General features: G+C 40.9%; 1 long non-coding RNA gene across 2 annotated transcripts in view; it reads right to left on the reverse strand.

Moving 5' to 3' along the window:
• Positions 1-660: 660 nt before the first annotated feature.
• Positions 661-16588, reverse strand: part of LOC128854067 (uncharacterized) — a 32100-nt gene continuing 16172 nt past the window's right edge. Inside the window, exons 2-3 of one of the 2 annotated variants that reach the window (XR_008452962.1) lie at positions 9132-9278; positions 661-3646 (exon numbers count right to left, since the gene is read on the reverse strand). This is a non-coding gene — a long non-coding RNA (uncharacterized LOC128854067). Of the gene's footprint in view, positions 3647-9131; positions 9282-16588 lie in introns of both variants that reach the window. The other variant, XR_008452961.1, reaches the window with a different exon arrangement.

The following is a 16588-nucleotide window of genomic DNA, read 5'->3' on the forward strand; positions in this document are numbered from 1 at the left end:
AGTTTTGGATAATAACCAAGGATGATGAGCAACTTTGCTGTCTCATTTCACAAAAGCAAGGAATAAGAGAGTCGTGGTATCATAACCATAATATTCAAAAGTCTTTACAGAATCTCTGAAGCAAAATTTTCAGCAACATGACTCGAGGTAAATAATTGTTTGGCAAAGTATTCTGGTTAAATTTGTTTGGTGTTAATCCATGACACCCAACAACAAAACACTTCAACCTGTGGTTCAAATGTTAGCCTAGAACAAGTATGGACATGCTCTGAAAAACTGCACATAAAATCTCTTACACAACAGCTAAATCTTTAAGGTTTTACTGGGTGTGTAAGACTAAGATGTCAGCCAACTGACTGAATATGGTTCAACAGCTGCTTCATTTGACCTGTCAAAACTTTTCCTGTTGTTTACGCAAAAAGAAACCTATTACTTTGTATTTGTGATTTTAATTAGTGAGGAAACTAAATACATTGGATTATGAGACCTAAAACACAAAATACTGAGCACTTTTTAGAGATATTTACATATATTATACACAGTCTCTAGTTCTGAAGAGGGCAAAGTCTAATGACACTTCCAAGGGAAATGGAGCCTCCTTGTCTTGTTATTGCTGCAAAGATTAAAGCTGGAAATCAACGCTGGTGTTTCACAGGCCATGTCCACCAAAGAGGATGATGAAATTCCAGAGCACCAACACGATGAGAAAGAGAGACAAAAATCATAGATTGCGTCAGAAATCACAATGGAAATTGTCTTAACTTTGTCTTGTATAACTTCTGCTTTACATTCTTCATATGTCATCTTTATTAATAAATTTTTCTAATCATTAATTAGTGATTAGTCATGTTTGCATAAGATCTTTTGAACAAATTTCTTGCTAATTTCTCCTTCTTTGCAATTGCCACGACTTGTAAAATGTTTGATTACTTGGTTTTTATACATATTTTGTTCCCAATTAGAGATTTGTGTCAATGCAAAATTTAAGTCTAAAATGGAATATGACAACACACACCACCTTACCTTAAGTAATCATAAGAGACAATTAATTTGATTTCTTTATTTAAAATTATTTATGAATTTGTATATCTTTCATCTGGAATCTCTTTTAACTTTGCAGATTAGACTGGCAATGATGCGTATCAATCTTTTGTTTTAGTTGAAAGCCAAAAGTAAACTGCAGACTTAGCCTTAATTAAGAACTAGCTAAAAATTTGCTTATACTTTTGAAACATTTGAAATGTGGCAAATTAAAAACTCAGTACTTTTTCAAATATTTCTATTCCATTAAATATTTATTTATGAACACCAAAAAGCTTTATTAAAGTTTTATAGAATGTCTTGTTTCTGAAATTCAACTTATGCCTGTTTTCAGATTTCAGGGATCTTTTGAACTACTCAAAAAGAAGTAATACTTAGTTTTCAAGGTACATCGGTTAAAAGAACAAAGGAAAATAAAAACAAATTCAGATTATTTTTCTGCTTTCAAAACATTTCATAATATTTAGATATTCTCTAACTCCAGAAGATAAATTATGTTCAACGAAAACCCGTATTTTAAAAGAATAGTGTGAACAGAATAATAAAACAAAGGCAAAAATCATTTTTCAGTCCTATATCAGTCTCACAGAGAACAAAGTAGTGAACTTCTTGCTCATATTGGCTTGTTAGGATGCAAAGTCAGTAGATCTTCTAACAGTAAATTGTCATTTACAGACAAAAGCTTGATGGTTAAAATGTATGTTATCTAACAACCCAGACACCCAGACTCCCATTATGTTACGGTTGCCCAAAGAAAACAATGACGTTTTTCAGCATTCCAGTGGGAATCTTTAAACAGACAAGTTCATGAACTCATGGGACAGAGTAGGAAGAAAAAAAAATTATATAAAAAAGATCTACAATGAAGTAAACATAAACTAGTCTGTATCCAGTTTAGGACAGCAGATAAAGCAAATTCTGGGAAAAAAAACACCATGATTGCTGTTATTTTGTCATGGAAAATTTTGTAGAACAACATCGGATCATCATATTTCATTTGGATAAAACCAGAGACTTCTGACCTCTCCAGTCAGTCTGAAGTAGTCTTTAAGTTTACCTTCTCTCCATTTGTCAGGTTACTTGTTCCAGAAGGGCAATAGAGAAGAAAACACACAAAGCTTAGTAACAAGTTTCATTCTGATGCCACTGGCAATAAGAAGTTAACTTTCCTAATCTAAGACCTACTGCCAAATCCTTAAACCGAAGCATAAAAAAATCACAGAGACAGTAGGACAATTTCTCTCCTAAGGTAAACGGCACACGTTAACCTCAGTGAGGTTTTGCACAGCTAGGTCCACAGAGAGAGGAGTGCAGGTTGCTCTACTAAATTTTTAATAACTCCATGCTATGGGTGATGCACACACTCTTCAGAGGCCTGTGGCCCCAGGGATTTTCTAATTTTATCGTCTAAGGTTCAGATTACACCCAACCCCAAATCTGGTAAGCAGTCACGAGAATTAATGTGGGGGGCATGAGTACAGCCTTCAGGATTGTTAGGTCCTTGATTCCAGCAACATTTTTACACTGCTTAAGGAGACTTCTGGCTTCTTGGCTTTAGTATTTCATCTCTTTTACAGAAGATGATTCAAACTTTTCCTCCATTCTGCTTTATTTTATTGTGTCTTTCATTGTGGTATGTTTTTTAGTTAAGCAAACCAATTGCCAGAGCATTTGATGAGTCTTCTTGGGGCTTTGAAATTACTGAAATTACTGTAATGTGTTGATTTTTATGAATGCATGTCCTCAAACCATCTCCCTCCAGATTCTTAACTACTCAGATAGTTAGAAAGACTGGACAAGGTGATTTCTTGGAAGTATTTAAGATCCATTGCGCTGTATAACAATCTTGTAGACGCAGTCCAGTGATACAGCTCTGTAAATATTTCTTGTGATTAAATTTACTTTTTCCCCTATCCACCATGTTTTGTCTTTATTATAGTGATTATAAAAATATAAGCACTATTGCTTACAACTTTTACACTATTTCCATATGCCTTAAGTCATGCTAGAGGCATTCTCAATGCCCTTCTGAGCAATCATAAAGATAGTTGTACAGTGGCGGTTTATGATGTTACCAATGGGGCACAGCTGTTTCAGGTGATAAAGTAAAACAAAAGTATTTGAAGAAAATTTGTAAAAAAACCCAACAACACTCTAACCCTTTTCAAGGGGGAGCCTTGTTTTAATGCTCTAGGAGGTAATGAAACTCCTCAGATATCAGGTCTCTAAAAGCTTCTTGACGTATTCTACATTTTTTTTCTCAGTGATTAATCTCTTAAAGTAAGAGAACAACACAGTGAAATTGTTAGCAGTGTTCAAAATTATTAGTGCCATAATTTGCATTGGCCCAGATAACATTTATACAGATAACATTTATAGACAGAAGAGAAGTGAAAACACAGAAAACCAGGAGAGGCCGTTCAACATCTGCTTCAGCAGCAGCAGCCCTGGCAGCTGGGGAGGAGGAACTGTACAGGGGTGGTGAGGAAAAACGCCCATGGTGGAGTTGCACAGTGCCAGGAGTCTGAGGGCAGCAGTGAAGATGTGGCCCCACTGTCCTGTGTGGGAATGTGGTGGCAGAAGGCAGCAAGAGAAGCTGTGTCTCCTACAAGAGAGCAAAGCATTTATTTATGTAAAGCTCTAACACAAAAATAAAAAAGAAGAAATCACACTTTTGGACTGCATCAAGATGAAAGAGCCAACTTCGTCATTTGGATGGAGACTAAGTTCCAGTGATAAAATCCTTAGGCTCTAAAAAACTAACATGTGGACATACAAAAGATTTCTTATTTGCCATCCAAGAAAAGTAGGCCCAAGGAAAAAGAAATAAAAAAAAAAGAGAGAGAGAGAGAACCTCAATCTCAAAATCGCAGTCCACAATAGCAGATGTTCCATGATAAACACTGCAGGTCAAGACAAAGAGATGTTGGAAGATGGTGCAAGAATTGGAATGAATTATCAGCTTTTCAAGAGATGGTAGATGTAATTTCAAAATGCAGAACATGGAAAAGAAGATGGCAAAAATAAGACTTCTGAAGTCTCACTAAGATACGAGGCTAATGAATAAGAGTTGAAAGCAGAAAGAGCAGAGAAATGTTTCAATGCACTGAAAGCAAATGAACCATCAATTCATTTTACATGTTCAAGGCAGCATAGCACAAGGACCAGTCATTTTAACATTGAAAGATCAGTGAAACATTCTGATCTTAGGAAGTGTGAATCATTGGAATGCCATAGAATAAGAAAGCACCTCATAATTGGCTTAGAATGGATCAGAAGGTCTCATTTCTGCCAAAGGCAAGAGCTGGAAAAGAGGAAGGGACTAACCAGGCCAAGAAGGAGTTTGCAATGTCTTGTAGAGGGCAGCAAAGCTCTTGCTAGAATAGATATGGAAAAGATTTTTTATGTCTCCAAGATGTTGCCCCTGAACCTGGAGCTACAAGGCAAGCTGTAGAGATTCTTGCTTTGGGATATCATGGTGTGGAGGAAAAGAGAAGGCAGATTTAAACTCTTAAGTGAATTGCCATCCAAAGGCAACTCCTTTCCTGATCAGATAATAAGGCCCACGAGTACTCTCCTTTATAGCTAAGATAAATTCCTCAGGTAGCCCAGAAAGCCTGCAGTATCTTCCACCTACTTTCTGTGGACATCTAGGCTAATTAGAGCGTGTAGCAGAAGTGGCTTGATCATCATTTTTAAAGAAGTCATCTACAACTTCATGGAGCATTGATTCAGTTCTTAGCAATTTCTTTTGATGCATTTTGATAACTGAGCATGTTAAAACAGAGGCAGAGGAGTGTTTTCTGGATCCCACTTGAGCTTAGATTTGACTTCGATGTCAAATTATTCAGAACATTCAGGAAGATGATTCAGAAATGTGCAAAGGTATTATTCAAGTCTCTTCAGACAAAACATGAGATCCTGTTGGAAATTACTCAACCCAATAAGTCAGGCAGCAGCTGAGAAGAGTCATCACACGTTTGGACACAAGCACTTACATTCTGCCTAATCAATTACTGGAACTAGGCCTGATCAAACACTCAAAAAAAGAACATTTTCAGCATTCAACAAAGGCAGCAATGCTGTGGAAAATGATAAATGTCCATATTTTTTCCATGCATGAATCATAAGCATGGGTTCAACAGGTAGGTTAAGAAAATAATAAATCATACTTGTTTTCAGTCAACACCTCCTTTGCAGACACTGTCTGCATCTCAAATAGAAAAAGCAGTCTGTGGAAATTCCTGGGCCCTCTATTTCCCTGCCATTAAGACTGGAGACCTGTGCGAAACCAGGCTATGGAAGACAGATAGGAAGATATTGACTTTCCTGTCCTCAATTTGATAGGACAAAGCTGGAAAGTAAACCCATACAAAAGGTCTTCAAAGACCTCCCACATCCAACTGTTTCAGTATAGTCACTGTCTGTGTCTTAGACCATGGTATGAGTTGGTGCAGCTCCAGGTATTTCACCCAAAACCACAAGATTTCTCTGTATTTATATTTTAAACAGCTCAATGTACAGTGTTTACACAGATGACATTTTGATCTGACTACATATTTATATAGTAAAAAGCATGACAGATGGCTCTGAACTTGGGGAAAAAGCCCAGCCTGATGGGTTAATGCTAAATAAACAGAACAACAAGTTAAATTTAGAGAGATGAAAGAGGTGAGGAAAAGTTGATACAGGAAGATATGCAAAGAAGGGCTATCATTCCCAGGAGCACCGCAAGGAAAAAAGTTTTCTTGGGATGACGAAGTATCCCAGGAAAATATATCTGATTGATCTGCCTCAGCCAACAACATGCAAGCATTACAAGATAGAAATATCTGAAGAGCAGTGGGTAGAAGAGATGGCCAAACGCCTGAGACATGTTACAGACACTAACAACAGCTCAGTATCAGTGCATTCCTGAAGACAAGGAGGCCCTGCCTCAGTGAGGCATATAGAGACCTTGTGTATTTATTGTGGGAGGTGTAAGCACAAGACCGACTCAGGATGACAGTATCAAGTCATAGAGCTTTTATGCTGGACTGGCTCACATCCTGCTAGTCCAGAACCTGAGCACACTGCTTTGGAAGCATCCTGCAATACAGCACTTAGAAATCACAGACAATGCCAGCATTTCTTTTTAAGCAGAACTGACCTGAAGTGCACAGCAGTATGACGTTAGTAAAATATTATCTTCATTTTAAACATGGACTGTAGATGTCACTGTGCTATAGGAAGACATGCATTAGCAGTAATTATCTAATGCAGTAGTATTAGGACAGCAGTTTATACAACCCATCCATCTGAATTTCCAGACTGAATTTTCCAGCTAGACTGCAGAGGGGCTCTCTCAGTTCCTACCATGGAAATCGGGCTACTACCCAGCTGAGACTGCAAAAGCAGCAGATCCAGCAGGAGGGTGAACCAGATGGAAGCTGACATCAGACACAATGTGGGGGCTGGGATACCAGCCTCCCCTTCAGCAGCTGTTTAGGGACGATGCTGTTTAATATCTACAGTTCTCAACTAAACCAGATTGCTGCTGGGTACTTAATGAGCATATATACTATAAACACTGTACTCTTCTGGATCCTTCAAAGAATTTAGTGTCCAAGTAGCTTGATTTCTCCTGACTCTGACACCAGAAAACCAGGAAAGAAAAGATGCATTTGTGATCTGGAGCACAGTCAGATTTAGGGTAAGTTTTTGTTGCAGTCAGATTGACACATGACTATAGCACAAACAGACCTTTCTCATCTATTCTAGTGCTAGTAACAATGCCACTACTATCCAGGCTTGGGGTGTGGTCTATTCATACAGAATCCTACAAGATTTCCAGTCTGTCCTGAAGCTTATCATCCAGCACTTCAATTGCTTGCAGCAGTAAAAAAAAGAAAATTGTCTCAGGTCTGCCTACAGGCCCTGCAATCATAGCTGCTCAGAGGAGAGAGTCCTTCTGACTGATTTGAATTTGCCTACAGAGCCTTATTTCAGATATGGGCAGACCTGACCAATGGAAAGGCAGCATGTTAAGGGACACATTTGCTACCAGCAGTGATTGTCTATCTGTACCAAAAACTATTAATTTTATTCCTACATTGTCTTCCCAAAGGCCCTCATAACAGTTAGTTGTCTTGGCTGAAGTCAGTTTCCCTGGGAATATTAGCATGTGGACACAGAACTGCTGTTGGGCAGCTTATCCAGCTAACCGATGGAATTTTTCCCAGTAGAAACTCCATGAAACAAGGTAGCCAACAAAAGATGCAACAAAAATATGATGCACTGTGGCTTGGAGTAGCAAGCTAGCATCCAGATTTGAGTTATAAGGGAGAGGGCATGCAGGAACTCCTCGGGCCAGCAACACTGTGGACCCTATGTGATGTAGCTCTGGTGCCGCTAGCAGGTGTGGGACAGTTTGTGGTGTCTTGAAACCTGTACTCATCACTGACACATGCTGTTGCTGTATTGCTGTCCTGAATGGGATATTCTGGCAACATAGGGTGACTAGCCCATGCCCAAGTAATTTGGCACATATTTTTTTCCTCCGTGTTGGCATATGAGCAGCACTCTCATTCTCCTCTGGAGTCATGCTCGTTGGAAAAGCACAATGCAGTGGAACTTCTCTCACCATGGATTTTTTTATGTCATATGTTTCTCCCTCATCTATGTGGACTACAAATTTATTCCCTGGTGTCCTTAGTGTCCTGAAGTAGGTACCTCCAGGGCAACATCTATGACATCTGCACCACTACTGGTTTTTTCCAGTCCCCAGTAACAGCTGAGTTCAGCTGAGCCTGTCTGTATTTACTTCATGGCAGGAGAGCACACACATCAGAAAGGAGAGTGAACCTTAACTGGACATGGTGGGTGGTGGAGCTGCAACACAGTCCTTGGACAGAGAATCCCAGGGCTGGGCTATGAAGAACAGCAGTTGATGCTACACTTCATTTCCACTGGAAACTGGTTCGGCTGCTTGCTTAGGTCTTGTTCAAATGTGGGGAGACTTGGACACTGTGACTCCAGTTCCTCTCCTGTGCATGCTGATTTTGAAAAATATATCTTAATTTCCATTTGTACCAGTTTGACAAGACAATGAGACTTAGGGGTCGGAATCTCACTTGCCCTAAATCAGCATTGCTTCTATGTCAATCTTGACCCACACTGGCATTTGCCTACCCAGCTCCTGATTATGGTGCCAAGCCCAACCATAGCAGCCTAAAACTCAGAAGAAAACACCACAACATAACCTGACTAAACAAGCCCTGCCAGCCTGCTGCTGCTACTCAACCTGGTTCGAATTAGCACTACACCTATGACAGGGCACTGCAGTCACTGCTGTGGCTGCTGTCTAGATGTAGTGGTAGTGCAATCTACAGGAAATATTATGTTATGTTTTGTGTCAGGCTCCTTTTACCATCATCGTGTTTGGTATTGGAATTAACTATGGAGACGTGTAGACATTTGTAGCACAGTTTTGTCTGGGATACAGGGAAAAAGGGGTGGAAAATGGACATTTCTATGGAAATAGAGACTTCCGGACAATATTTTTGAGAAAATTCTACACATAGTTTTGCATCCCTTTTTTAATGGCACTACATTGACTGGTGTTAATCTTGGATCATTCATTAACCATGATCTTCTATCCTGCTGTACTGCAATTGCAGCTGTGTATGTGTGGTCTCCAGAGGGTTCCTCTGTGGGGGGAAAAAAATCACAGTCTGGATTTGTTTCCACTGACTCATGGCTGCCTCTGGGAACTCTGAGCAAATGCAGCTGCTGAGCAGTCTTTTTGCAGGTTGATCATAATTGCCATCAGAGAGCCAAGGGATACAGAGCTTTTATGCAGAGTTCATATACAATACGTTTAGTAGCCCAAGGGGGAGATTTCTGCCCAGTAATTTTCTCTGTACATCTGCTCATTTACCTCCTTTTTTGCATGCCTATTTCTCCTGAAAACAAGAAATGAGGGAATCTCAGCAATGTCACAGAACCAGATCACCCTCTGACACTGTGTCATTCAAGGAGGGAGGAAAAAGAAAAGTCAAAGATGTAATTCCCCTTTTTGTTTGTTTGTTCATTTGCTCACTTAGTTGTACCTGTAAGAATCAAAGGCAGGGCAGCTGCTGATCCTGGATTCAGTAGTGCTATCAAACGAGATAGCTCCATGCTGACAAGACTGTTAGGTAGGTAAGTACTATTATCTTTCTTCTGAAGCCTCCTGTGGTGTCAGGCACTCCTCCTGCCTTCTGAAACAGAACACAGAAGTAAGAGGTCATTCCTCTGACACAATATCTGCATCTTTGTCACTACTAAGGTATTTGCTGTGAAATACCAGTGTAAACCAAAACACGAAGGTGTGTCAGGAGGGAGAACAGTAGGCAGTGTCATTTTTGCTTCTTGTATTTCGAAGTCCATTCAAATTCTTTAATTTTTTCTAATTTTGTATTAAACACTATGAATATAAAATATGAATATGTTACCTGTGCTATTTTAGTGTGGGCTTCATTTTGAAAAGAAAACCTGGCTCAGTGACCCTACAATCACTGCAAAATTTAATTGACATATAACTAAAGTGCTACCTCTTGGTCATATGTTGTCATTATAAAACAGCCCTTAACTGGGATGCTTTAACTACATTGACTAATCCAGTAGCGATTGCAAGCTAAAATTCAAATAGCAAAATTTGATGACATTTCATGCAAGAGCTATGGAGTAGAAAGGGCATAAAACAAGATGCCTTCAGGCCCGTAAGTATTGCAATTCCTTTTGCATTTTCAGAAGGACAAGAAAATTCTGCCCCAGAAAACCCCACCATAAAGCAGTAGATCTGCATTCTCAAGAATATAGGATATGGTTTTAGCAGTCTTTGCTGCCCATGCAAAAAAGTACCAAAGCAGATTTTTGACCCAGGATACATTAACTGGCATGCGAGCATTAACCTTTTTGCACCAAGTCAGTGTGGAGCACCTCAGTTCACAACTGAGGAAAACGAGATGGGATTTTCAATAGGTTTTCTAGTTTTAGCCATTGATGGGAAGGGGATCCAATGAGTTTTGAGCTCCCCGCTGCATTTGCATTACTGGTAAAATTAACTCAAGACATGAGGACAGCTTGAATCATCCCCAAAAATATCATCCTTGGCTTGCCCAAAGAGCAGAGCAGGGCTTGGTTGAACCGCTGAGGAAAGGGGCCGACCATTTGCTTGCAAGTCAGACCCAAACCTCCTCTAGCTCTTTGATATTGCAGCCTGTCAGGTAAAATGAGGAAGAAAACTATGACTATGATGTGTTTCCTAAAGCATAATGAAAAACTGGAAGAAATTAACTTAAAAAGAATGCATCATTCAGACGTTAGTCCTTTTGGACACAGAGTGAATTACTGTGTCTGTTCTACATTTCTGTGAGCTGATGGACACCAGCTTGTGAGCTAATCACAAGTGTTTGGGTACGGAGATGGGGCTCCTTTAAACCAGCATCTCAATGACCTTTGTTGAACTGCAGTACAATAGAAGGTTACATTATAAATGGTTGAACAATTTTAATGTTGCCTTTTCCTCTAGTAAAAGAGTCAGTTTTAGAGCCACAAGAATAAACTTGACCTCTTCTTTCACACACCAGTAACTAAAGAGATGATCTCCAGAGGGATCCTTTGTAGCACTTGTCTTTTTAAGCCTGTCATGTTGTTGAAGGCTTAAAGAAATCAAAGTGCAATGTGTACTGTCTTCCACCAATCCCTTGAAGTATTGCCAAGAAACTTAGCAATTCTTTTCTCAACCTGAAACCTGAAAAATAAAAAGCTAAATTTCCATACCGGCCTGCACTGTAAGTGCTTAATATTAGAAAAAGAGCATTTATAAAATGGCATCCAGCCGTCAGTCCCTCACATTTTCCTTCAGAAACCCTAACTCTCCAAAGTCATATTTGGTGGCAGTTTTGTTCCTTAAATACTGATTTGGAAAGAAAGTCTTTCGGCTGCATCATCTCACAATCTGATAAATGCTGCTTGGAATATGAGCCACATGAGATTAAAGTGATGTATGTAATGCACAAAACTTCATGAAAGGATGCAACAGTATCATATTATTGCAAGATTATTCAGCTTCAATAAAGACTTTATGAAAGTACATTATATGATGAAACTAATGGCTATTATTTCTGGCTTGACAGCACAGGAGTATTAATTGGCAAACCACAGCCTTTGAATAAGTGTAGAATATGGAGTCCTAATAACCAAAAGTGCCGAGTTCTTTAAGAATTCAGTAAGGTTCATTAATGATTAGACACAGATGAATTATTCCAACTGTAGTAATTTTTGTAGTTGATTCGTCTGTTACAAACTTTAGGGTCTGTACCCATAAAATACTGAAAGCATTTATTTTCCAGGATTAGAATAGTTTTGCTCTATCACCAGAAGAGGACATGAGTTCCAATGCTTGGTGATCATGGTGCTTTCCTGGAGACACTCAGGCCTCACATAGAAGGTCTGGATGCAGCCACCATGAAAAGCTGGGTACCTTTCCATGCAGCAGTTTGAAAGAGCTGTCTCCTGGGGCAGCGAGAGGTCCAGTCAGCAAACTTGCCTTGCAATCACCTAGCAAGCGCCCTGAAGATAGAGGAGGTATCAGGTGCAGCCTCTTCAGACTGCTGGACACGGACTATCTTGTCCTTTGTGTGTCACCTCTTTATAGACGGAAAAGTGGTAGCAGAGTGTCACCTGGCTTAGGGTCCTTCCCTTGGAGGTCAGGGCTCCCAGCACAGCACCGTTAGGATGCTGGGCACCCCGAAGGACACCATCACCTCAAAGGGCACAATGGAAATATGTTATATCAGGCTGTAGTCAGGGACAGGCTGTGACTTTAACAGGTCGTCTACTTAAGTAGGTCAATCTCATTTTGACTGAAAGCAGGAACTGTGAAATTTCTTTCCAAAACTGAGAAGATGTTGATCATTGAAGTGTTCAGGGCGCCACTGCTTCCCCTGTTTACAAAAGAATTCAGTAATTAGACTGTACAGCTAGGATATACAAAACCATCCAGTTGTCTTCGCCCCTTTGGAGGATTTCAGCCTCCTCTGTGCCACATTCATGGAACCTGCAAAGCTTGAAGGCTTAGCTATTTGGGTTACCATTGCAGAATGCGGCATGGACAGGTTAAGGGCTGATTTTGCTTGAAGTCAGCAGGAGCTGGCAGTCCTAGTCACAAGACATCTCAGTCTGCCAGTCTTTCCTGGCTTCTGGAAGGAAAACAGCTCAGAGGGAAGCTATGTTGCTTCACAAAAGCAGTCTTCTGTTAAAAGTCTAGTTTTTCTTTTAATCAAAAATAAAATTGTTGTGGCCTTAACAACTCATTATCAAATAGATAACCAGCAGATAACCTGCAACTCAGATAAGCAGAAGTAGCTTCTGTTGTCTCTAGGCCAAACAGGCGTGACAACAGACAGAGTAGGTAGAGGGACTTGCAATGCTGGCTAAAATAATAAAACTGTATAACGTGAACGTGGGCTGAGGTGAGAACATCAGGATGGTCATCCTTTCCTCATGGTGCAAGGGCTCCAGCCCCTAATCAGCTTGCAGTCCCTCCACTGAACTCATTCCAGCTTATTTAGGTCCTTCCTGTGCTGGGCCAGAGTTGGGGAGAACTGGATCCGGTATTCTGAGTGTGGTCTGATAACTCCCATCCCTTGATCAGCTGGCTGTGTCGCTGTTTGTGCAGCCCAGGAGGCTCCTGTCCATCCTTGCTGCCAGGAAACACAGCTGCCCCATGCTTAGCTGCCAGTCAAGGCCTCTGAGAGCTTCTCCCCAGCCCGTTCCAGCTTCCAACCCGGGCTGCTGCAGGGTGCTTCCTTCCTAGGGACAGTGCTGGGCGTTTCTCCTTAAGTGCAGTGTCTATTGTAATCGTCCATTAGATGAATGGTTGAAATGTACAACCATGAATGACAGGGCCAGATTGAAAGTTTTGTTTGAATGACTTTACAGTCTCATGCTTTATGAACAACAATATAAACTTTCTGAACAATTCCAAGTTTACTTGAACTACCAGCAGAAATCTATTTCTGTGTCTATAAACACTGATTATTTTCTCCATACCTACAGATACTTTCATAACAGCACTCAATTTCATTCAGCACACATGCAATGCAGTTGGCATATCAGAGCGTGTCACTTTCTCTTTTGTCATATCTAACAATTGTATCAGTGGCAGAAGAGCCCCTCAGCCTCCCAAATGTGGTGCAGGAAAAGCCCTTCTTCAAGACCTTTCTCTTTGTCACTGCAGTGTTATTTTCCACATAAGAGCATAATACACCTTTAGAGAAACTGAAGTCCTTTTCATAGAATCATAGAATCACCAGGCTGGAATGGAGCCACTGGATCATTGAGTCCAACCATTTTAACACTCCCTTAAACCATGTCCCTAAGCACTTCATCAACCCGTTCCTTAAACATCTCCAGGGAAGGTGACTCAAGCCCCTCCCTGGGCAGCCTATTCCAGCGGCCGATGACTCTTTCCACGAAAAATTTTTTTCTGATATCCAGCCTGAACCTCCCCCGATGGAGCTTGAGGCCATTCCCCCTTGTCCTGTCCTCTGTCACTTGGGAGAAGAGGCCAGCTCCCTCCTCTCCACAACCTCCTTTCAGGTAGTTGTAGAGAGTAATAAGGTCTCCCCTCAGCCTCCTCTTCTCCAGGCTAAACAACCCCAGCTCTCTCAGCCGCTCCTCGTAAGACTTGTTCTCCAAGACTTGTTCTTTTTCCGCTCTCTTCTAGTAGACCCTTGTAAGATCTTCTCAAGTGCAAGCTATGCTTTTCCAGAATTAGGTGATCTGGACTCTGTATCTCTTCACAGGACAGCAAGTTCTCAGATACCACTTTCTGAAGGGTATTGATCTCTGCTGACACGAGTTCAGCCTTTTTCCTGGACAAACAACAAAAAAAGCCAGTGACCAAACTTTCAAATTGATCTAACTAAACTCAGTCCCCACAGACAACCCACTAAAATCCCTTTGAAAGCATGGGCAAAGGTGTCTCTTCTGCTAATCCTGCTTGGCATCACCTGGAAGCACATATTGAACATCACCAGCAAGTATGTCTTATATGATATTTGTAATGAGATAAATTATTATATGAGAGGAAGTTTAAATATTTAAAATTCTGCTTAGTCAGAGCGAGTCTCCATCTAGCCTGATATAGGGTACGAGAAATGTCAGCGTAAGGAAAACTAATAAAAACCAAAGCACTTACATATAATTTCTTTCACAAGAACACCTCCCTTTCCAGTGGTTTTGAATTTAGGAATGTGCTTAGCTGGATTTTACATTTGGATCCAGATGGTCAGCAGGCATTGATGACCCTCTTAGTCATGAATTTGTCATTATACTTGTGGTTTCTGTAACTTCCTATTGGAATGACCTCAACAGTTTAACTATGCTTTAGATACATGAAAAAATATTTACCTACGGCATTAATACAGAAATTCATTGTCAACAAGAAAATGAAAATAAACCTTTTCCTTAAAAGAGAAGCATAAACTCATGCTGCAATAATGCTGATAATATTTTCCTCCTTTTTATGATGTGGATAACTACCTGGGCTTCACAGCACTAAAACCAGAAAAGGTAGCACTAGGTGAACCATTTCTATCAAGTATCTTTCTTTTGTGTTTGATACAGCACACTAACATGTTTGTAGCTTTCTAGCTAGATCCAGGTGGAAGTGAAGATCATGAGAGCTCATAGTCGGCTCATCAGAGGCTGTGGGCAGCTGATGGCCAAGCAGTGAAGTAGCCTGCTGCAAAAGCAGCGAAGACCCTGGCAGAGCATCACCTACTGCAGACAGCCCCAGGCTGAAGCTGCTGAATCGGTCCTATAAATGCAGCACAGCATAAAAGCACCTGACTCGTTTCCATATTTGGCTTAGATCTGGAAGCAATTTTTATGTGCCACAGGCTCTGATAAACATCCTGTAGAAGCTCAGCCAGATCCCACTTCTCCACCCCATGGGCTTATCAGTGAACTCTCACCAGTTCCTTATCTTTTCTGCTACAAGCCACTGCCATGACTCAGCTCAGGACTGAGACATCCCAGTGCCAGGTGACTCAGCAAAGGGTAGACATATCCACATGATCCCACCTGGGCGACTTCCAGCACCCAGGGCTGCCCACAGCCGTGACCCCACACAGCCCGTGGCATGGGACACCACTGTGCAAGGAAACCCCACAGCTCCGGCTGAGCTGCTGCTGCCTGCTACAGTGCAGTGCCTGCCATGTCCCATCTGGGCTGGCTTCTTGGAAAGCGCTTGAGCATCTCCCAACACACACACACACAGGCTGGATTGAAGTGTTACCATTAAAGAGGAGATCCCCATTCACCATGCAGCAAGTAGCTGGCTGTATATGCTCTCACCAGACAGGTCACCACTGACTTCTGATGTGGGCTTTGGCCTGTTCTGCTCTCAACTAGACCCAAGGAATCACGGCAAATCTGAAGAAAATACGTTTTGGAAGTTGTAAGACTGTAAAATGGCCATTTCTGGCAGGTTTTGCATTGTGCACACAACATTGTATCATTTAACATATTTCTAAGTTGTGACAGTGAAAACCTTGTCTTTGGAAGACCCATAATTTGTTGGAATAAGCAGAATATCAATTTATAAGACAAACTGATGGAACAGAACAGCCAATTTTTTCTTCAGGCACTAACTCGAGCACAGCCTGTGAAGATTTCTCAATGTCACTCAATGCAGACAGAACATCTCCTAGTTTGCTGAGCTCTGCTCTTTACTGGTTTTGCAGCATGTGTGGTTTATTGTTATTTCAAATGTTTTTTGTTAAATATTGAGAATACTGAGACAGAATTTTCTTCCCACTGGCACATTACACACAGCGGTTAAATCTGCTAAATGGAATGTGTACATACTGTGATCAATCAAAATGAGGTAAGTGACAGAAGTAGGGGTGAGTGTAAAAAGTACATACACAAAAAATTAAAGAACAGTTATAATTATATTATTCCACTAATTAGAATGAAAAGTGAGCCAAGAAGAACTGATCAGTAGAACCAGTAACAATGTAATTTCTTAAACATTCACATGAAAACAAAGTGATCATAACTTCAATTTGTCTATGAGACAACAAACTCCAGCATTAAAGAAAGAAAGGGATGGACCAAAAAGGCCAAATGCACCAAGGGTCTGGGCATGTTCCTGTGTTCATCAGTCTACGCGCACCACTTTGTACTGTGACAGGTCGTCTCCACTGGTAGCACAGGGCTGTTCCATGCATGCAGAAGTGTTAACTTGCCTGGCATAGGTCTGGAAGATGGCTCAACACTTCATCAGAGGACGCAACAGAACTACATACAGATGTTTGATACTCAAACCAGTTCTCTGTCAGCGTTACACAGCCTGGGCGCATTCTGGTGTCTCGTGGTCTTTAATTGATAAAATCTTCAGAGCTTGTCCTTGACATAGATGAATACTACTACTGCTTCAGAAGTAAGGCATAGAGGCAAGGGATGGGCTTTGGTCAAGGGGAACCTGATGGCCGAGAGAAAATCAGAATGA

This window comes from Cuculus canorus, chromosome 1 (genome assembly GCF_017976375.1).
Source record: "Cuculus canorus isolate bCucCan1 chromosome 1, bCucCan1.pri, whole genome shotgun sequence".
Lineage (NCBI taxonomy): Eukaryota > Metazoa > Chordata > Aves > Cuculiformes > Cuculidae > Cuculus > Cuculus canorus.